The 7,675-nt window shown below is 40.1% G+C and overlaps 1 protein-coding gene across 1 annotated transcript in view; it reads right to left on the reverse strand.

The window, feature by feature from the left end:
- Taf3 (TATA-box binding protein associated factor 3) overlaps positions 1-7,675 on the reverse strand; it is a 190,517-nt gene that overhangs the window by 32,991 nt on the left and 149,851 nt on the right. The gene's annotated exons all lie outside the window — the stretch shown is intronic.

A 7,675-nucleotide genomic window follows, 5' to 3' on the forward strand; every position in this document is an offset into this window, starting at 1 on the left:
AATATTGAGGCCTGAAGTACATTCTTTAAACTCTCTATAAACATTCAAAATTCTTTGTATCCCCATATAAAGTCCACCTCTTCTAGTCTTTTAAGAACCTTCTTACTGGGGTGGAAGACACGGCTCAGCAGCTATGAGCACTTATGGCTCTTGCAGAAGACCTAGGTTCAGTTCCCAGCACCCACATGACAGTTAACAAGTCAGGGATCTAATGCCCTCTTCTGGCCTCTGCAGGCACTGCACGCACAGGTGCACTTATATGCATGCAGGCAAAGCACTCATACACATAAAAAATTAATTTAAAAAAGAACCTTTCTTTATTAGCTTAATTATTTACAATACCTTTAACCTCTCCACACTTTTTTCATGTAAGTGTTTAATGTATTTTAAGTTTTAAATGTATTTTAAAACTTTTTAAAAGCTTTAGAAAATTAGAGCATTTTAGCAATAAAAAATGTAGTTACCAAGAAGGCATAATATGGCATTATTTTGTGCAGCACATCCAACAGATCGATGTCGAGTCATGTTCAGTTCCCACTGCATTACTGGTCAATGGAATCAAAACGGAAGCCTAACTCACTGGGCACAAAGTCACTGCTCAAAGGGCAGTGCTTACTGGCGTGCAGACATGACTCCTGCTGCTTCAGTAGGCAGAGTTGAACAACACAGCCACCATGGAAAAAAGACAACTAAGCTCCTTTTCTTTTCAAATTACCCTTTCTGTTCTTCACTCTAAACATTGTAGTATACTCAGCCGGGCGTGGTGGCGCACGTCTTTGATCCCAGGCAGAGGCAGGCAGATCTCTGTGAGTTCAAGGCCAGCTGGGGCTGCAGGGAGACCCTGTCTCAAAAAGACACCCCCTTTCAACTACGCTAGCTACCCTTCTGGTGCTGTCTTAAATGGCCTGGCAGGTAGAAAGAACCAAGACACAGTCCATTTATGATCTAGTCTAAAAACGCTAAATGTTATGCAAAAAAATAAGCAAACAAAAATGAGGATACATTTTAGAATTCAGATTTGTATGGATGTATCTTGAAGGCAAAAGGTATTCAGATATCTGGATTAATTGATAAATGACACTGCTACCTCAGCTCAAAGTTTCATCTGTAATCACAACATCCTGTATCATCTAAGCAGACACCTCTGGCAGTGAAAGAGGGAGCTATTAATTATACCATAAAGCATGCGTAAACTGCAACTATCTCCAGCAGCCTAGGACAAATGGAAACTACCTACAAACTACTTAAACACTTTAATTTCAGTCACAAAGTCAGAGTTACCTTGAAAACATCCAAAGAAGGATAGAAAAAGATTAATCAGATCATTTTGTTCAAAGGAAAGAGATTAATGAGAATGTTAGTTATATAAAGAAAGTATAATTTCTAAACAACAATTTCTTCCTGGATTTTTATGTTAACTTTAGCTGAATGCTTATCAAAATAAAAACAGAGATATTTCCTACAATTTAAAAATAGTTTCTCTTGTGAACTTTCCCCCAAAACAGCAAACTGAATGACAAAGGATAACTTTGATTACTTAAACAATATGGTGACTTCCACCTTTAATGGCATGAAGCCAGACTCTGAGGACAACGGGAGCTTTTAAGGGTTAAAATAAAAGAACAGCACTTGGGAGTAATGCTAAGAATTGGGGCGAGCAGAAGAGCATTTACAGTGGATTACTAAGCTTCCCAATTCACCAAAGACGTAAAGTCCAGCAATATAAGACTCCTTTGTAGCTAACTAAAAATACATTGTCAGTGGATTTGTCCAGTTTTATGTATAAGCAATACTTCTTTCACCTGAACTAATACTAGTAGTCATATAAGCCCCTTATTGCCATGTGCTGCATTTTTTTTTGCTAATCTTCAAGGATTTAGCTTCTTTGCCACATACCTCAGGGCACCAACTGATAAAGCTCTAACTCTCCATTTTTCCAGGACACCAGCGGTGCGGCCTTGCAAAAAATGAAAATCGCTCAAGAGATTTAAAGGGGAAATTTATTTTTAAAATCCTGACTTGAAGCAAAGAGGTGGATTTTTAAAAAGCTTATCTCTAAAGAATCAGTTTAAATTTAAATTCTATCTTGGAACTCTTTCATGCATTCCAGCTTTAAAGTTTATCTTTTGACAGGGACTTTCTACAAAGGTAATGGGCAACTTTGTCAATTTAATCTGTCCAAGTTTATTTATTTTTTTAATGTTAAATGCTTTTCATTAAAAAAGAGAGAGCAAAGCCTCTACCATGTATGTGTACAAGCTTGGGTCAAAGCTAGGGTAGCAAGCACCCATCTGTGCTGGGATGCCAGAAAACCCCAGTAATACTACCAAGGAAAAGCCAAATGGAAGCACTTAGAGTTTGACTGGTAACCCTTTTATTGTCTTTGTTAACAATTAAGATCTTTACATGATTTCCTTTTGAAAACAGTCTAATGAAATACCAACCAGCTATTTAGAATATTCAGAATGTCTGGCTGTGGTTAAGGACAGTAAGTGGTGTCCAGCGTGGATACTGAGACAAGCCCGGCTTCTGTCAAGTGCTCAAAGTGCATTCATAGGAAGCCGGGGTGTGGCCTTTGGTAAAGATCTAGATCTTCAAACACCCATCTCATTGTTAGGACCCTTGCCTCCTCAGGGAAGAGGCAGTGATGAGAAACAGGGAAGGAACATTTCCTCCTATTTTACTGTGTTGCTTTGTTTACTGAAAAATCCTTCATTTTACTAGTTATGACAGGCAGTAATACTAGAAAGGGGACTACACTACTTTAAATAGAAGGGAAAATGAAAATCTTTTGTTAAAGGGATGAAAAATAAGATTATGATTCTTTATAGAATTAAACTGTCTAACTCAACCAAAGATTATTTGGCAACGGATCCTAAGGGATTCAGAGATAGATTAAAGAAACATTAAATTTTTAACAGTTCTGGTTACTGAAGTCATTGCGTTTTGAGGTTATCACTTTGCTGTTTTTAAAAACATGGCAGTTAAATGGGAGCTCTATGAGGCTTCTTCAAGGACTAACATCCTATCAGTCCCTGTACCACTTTGCTCCTAAGAATTAGCCCTCCCTTCCCAGTAGGTCTCACTACATAATTACTCACAGTGGTCTCACTATGTAACCCCAGAGGGCTGGGAACTCACAGAGATCCACTTGCCTCTGCCTCTTATTCACCATGCCTGGTTTGTCTAGTGTTTTCTATGAAAAGGTGGAAGAAGCCTCCTACGCCAAGTATTCTTAAAGAAGGCATGAAAGAATTATTTTGATTTTTAATTTATTGGGGTTTTTGTTCATTTTGAGACAGGGTCTCATGTGGTCCAGTCTGATCACAAATTCACTAAGAAGCCAAGGACCTTGAACTTCTAATCCTCCTGCCTCAAGTGCCACAACGCCTGACTTATGTGGCGCTTTGCGTACACCTGGAAAGCACTCTAACACCTGAGCTTCAGGCCCAGCCTCAAGGACTGGTTTTTTGTTGCTGTTGTTGTTAATATTTTATTTATTATTTTTATTTTATGTGTATGAGTGTATTGCCTGTACACATGTAAGTGCACCCATGTCGTGCAATGCCCCCGGAGGTCAGAAGAAGGCGTTGGATTCCTTGAAACTGGAGTTACGGATGGTTGTTACCCACCATGTGGGTGCTGGGAATGGAACCTGGGTCCTCTGCAAGAGCAGTCAGTGCTCTTAAATGCTGAGCTAGCTCTCCAGCCCCAAGAACTGGTTTTAAACAGAGGTAAATCTTGTAGTGATGCTGTCTGTTCCTAGTATGAATAAGAGGCAGGAACAGAGGAAAGGAAGCAAAGGCCTCAAAAGTTAAAAGAGAGGCTCAGAATAACTAGGCAACTAGGTAAGGTCTGGATGTCTACCAGGTCAGTAAAGGCCAAAATCTAGCCTCTGTGCTTGTGCTGGGCCAGTGCTGGGTGTATTTTTCTGAAGGTGGTGATGCCATCTTTTGGGGTGATGCTTATGTGCAAGGCCCCAGATTTGATCCCTAATAGCACAAGAATGCGTCCATTCCCAAAATCTCTTCCCCCCACCCTCATTCAGCACCCCCCACACACAAAGATTATGGATACAACCATCCAGTTCCACTAAGATAAATAACAAAGTATTTTCTTGTTTTTTTTTTCCATGATGACTCTTCCTGTAAAAATACACTTAAAAATCTACAAATTAAAAAACACAAAATCTAGAATAAATTTTAATCACCATAATCCTGTACATTCATCTAAAGACTAAATCAAGTCATGCAACATATACATTACTATACATAGCAACAAAAATTTATTAAAAATTTTAAACTGTCAGGGTCAGGCATGGTAGTGCACACCTTTAATCCCAGTACTTGGGAGACAGAGGAAGTCCAATCTCTGTGTGTTCTGGGCTAGCCCGGTCTACATACTAAGTTCCAGGCCAGCCAGGGCTGCATAGTGAGACCCTGTCTCAAAAAACAAAACAAAACAAAAATATTAAACTTCTCTGGGTGAGGAACTGTCAGTCTGACGACTGTTAAAGTTGTTATACTCTACTCTGTTCATGATGTCAACGCAATGCTTGTTTATGACTGGTCAGTGTAGGTTCTTCTAAAAAGGTTAGTTTGGGCTCATTTTAAATAAGAGACAGACCAGACTCCCAAGTCTGACTAATGCATATTACTGCTTACAAAGGGGAACCAAAGCTTGCACACGTGACTCTACTTACTGAATTTTCAATGAAGGAAAACATAGCAACTATAGCATCTTCCTGGCCTGGATGGAATTTCTGCCTCCTGCGCAATTACTTATGGAAGCTGCTATTTGGGGTTAAGTGTATTCACCTTTCTAATCCTCAGTTTTCTGTTTTACAGGGACAGTCATTTACACCATCCCACCAGTGGGCTACAGTAAGGACTTAAACTTATACAAGGTGCTAAGCATGGCATTTGGCACACAGTGACTATTCAAGGCTAACTACGCTACTTTGTTAGTTGTGGCATTATCATTTCTCTGCTTTGAAGATGAAATAGCTAAGGGTTAAAGAAGCTGAAAAGCTGGCTCTGGACCGTACCCCAGGTCTGCTGGACTCCAAAGCTCCTGCTGCTCACCAAGCAAATTCTTATGTAATTAATGATATCTTTATTGGGCACTAGTATTGCTAAATGTGGATAGAGCTGTTAAAACTATCTGAGTAGGGGCTGGAGAGATGCACAGTGGTTAAGAACACTTGCTGTTTTTCCAGAGGACCCAGGTTCAATTCCCAGCACCCACATGGTGATTAACAACTGTCCATAAGTCCAGTTCCAGGGTACCCAATACTCTCCTTTGGCACTGCACGTATGTGGTAGAGGCAAAACACTCATACACATAAACTAGAAATAATAAACTTTCTAAGTGGGCAAAATACGTGTGGGTAGGTTTTTTCAAAAAAACTTTGTGGCGGGGGTGGGGTGGGGTGGCATAGGGCATGTGTGCCACAGAAAAAGTGTGAAAGCCAGAGGACAATCTGTGGGAGTTGGTTCTCTTTCCATCATGTGAGTCCTGGGATTCAAATTCAGGTTAACAGGCCTGGCAGTAAGCTCCTTCGCCTGCTGAGAATCTTGTTGACTCAGTTTTTTTTTGTTGTTGTTATTTTGTTTTTTTAATGTGTGTATGAGTGTTTTGCCTGCATGTGTGTAACTGTACCACATGTGTGCTCTATAAGAGCAACCAGTGTTTTTAACCACTGAGCCATCTCCAGTCCCTATGGCGGATTTTCAAGTTCTTTTCATTTGTTTATTTTCTGTACGTGGATGGGTGTACATGTGCTACAACAGGTGTGTGAAAGTCAGTTGATAGCCTGCTGGGAATCAGTTCTTTCTACCATGTGGATTGAATTCAGGTTGACAGGTTTGGCAGTAAGCACCTTTACCCACTGAACTATCTTGTTGGCACACTTAATTGACTTTTATTGTCTTCTAAAGATATTTAAGAAAGTTTGCGGCTACCTATAATCCCGTTTCTGGTATGCTTGTTATTATTCATTTTGCCTGGAATCTGGAAGGACTAAGTAAGGTTGAATAAAGGGAACCTTAGCGTTTGCAAGTTTCTCAATTTCTACTCTATCAGTGGTGCGTCCACAAATCACACTAGCCTTTGTCCTTTCCTACTCATATAAAGAACTAAACTTTTACAAGAATGCTGGGGAGGAGAACTCTATTTTTGAAGTACGACAATAGTGGACTTGGCTGTATTAACAGGTTAGTTAGTATAGTCCAAATAAGCAACAAGTTCTGCAACTTTCTATAACTTTATAGGTTAGTTCACAGTGGATAATATTACTACCACCATCTTCTTTTACTCATAATATTAATTTAATATGGTGTGTGTGTGTGTGTGTGTGTGTGTGTGTGTGTGTCCAATTCAATTTTACAAAAGTCAGTATTTGAACTCAGGTTTTATCCATAAGCAATTCTGTTTACTATCTGTAAAAGTCTTATAAGATAGTGGACTTTGATAACATCTTAGATTTTGTCATTTTTCTGGCACATATCCTATCAAAAATGATACAAGGACTTGCAGTCTTCTATCAGGTGATGATGGCCTGTCTATGCCACTAGTATGTGAGTCTTTGCCTAGAGACAGTCTGACAGATTTTTTTTTTCGGTATGAGGAAGGTCCTGAGCAAAGGAATGTACTACCGTTGGTGCCTAAGCTGACAGGCTTTACGCAAATTCACAATGGCCACCGAAGCAATGGCACCAACTTTCCAAAGTCACAGTGGTGACGGAGGTGACGGCACCCTGACTGCTTTACTGTGGGTTCGGCTGCTAAGTTACTAGGTGCACAGTGGACAAATGACTAATGTGAACACTTCAAAATGAGAAGACTACCTGTGGAGTAAGTGCCCTGACGCTTGCGCATGTGTGATTTTCCACTTCCTTGGGCTGTTTCTCATTTATAAATGTTGATAATAATCCCTGCTGGATCTATGAGGCAGGTGTCATGTCAGGATCAGAAGGTGAAGTGTGTGAAAATGCTTTAAAACCTGACAAGTACCATATGCAATAACTTAACAATCTAATGTTAAAATGATTGTAAAGACAGAAATACAATGGGCTGGTGAGATGGCTCAGGGGTTAAGAGCTCTTACTGCTCTTCCAGAGGACCTGAGTTTGGTTCCAAGCACCCGCATCAGGTGGCTCACAGCTGCTAGTAATGCCAGTTTCATGGGATCTGATGCCCTTCTCTGGCCCCCACATGTACAAACACATACATAGACATACACACGTGTGTCTTTTTAAAAGACAGAAATAGTAGTTGGTGTTAGTTGCCTCATTAACTTGCCAGTGCTCACTCATTGATACCAGAATTTCCATTCTCCTTCTTTATACTGCGGAAAAGCCAAGGGGGAAAAAGAATGAAGTTAGGGAGAGATGAGGCTGTTGTTGGTCAAACTAACTTTTCTATGTAAGTTTGAAGTTAGAAACATTGCAAAATTATTGGTATAATTATTGATAATTGTTGTAAGTAGAATGCGTATTTGTATGTGTAAAAAAATCATTATTAGCCGGGCATGGTGGCACACACCTTTAATCCCAGCACTCGGGAGGCAGAGGCAGGTGGATCTCTGTGAGTTCAAGGCCAGCCTGGTCTACATAGTGAGTTCTAGGACAGCTGGGGCTACAGGGACACCCTGTCTCAAAAAGATCCAAATAAA

This window comes from Nannospalax galili, unplaced genomic scaffold, assembly GCF_000622305.1.
Source record: "Nannospalax galili isolate Female #2095 unplaced genomic scaffold, S.galili_v1.0 scaffold209, whole genome shotgun sequence".
NCBI classification, from domain to species: Eukaryota; Metazoa; Chordata; class Mammalia; order Rodentia; family Spalacidae; genus Nannospalax; species Nannospalax galili.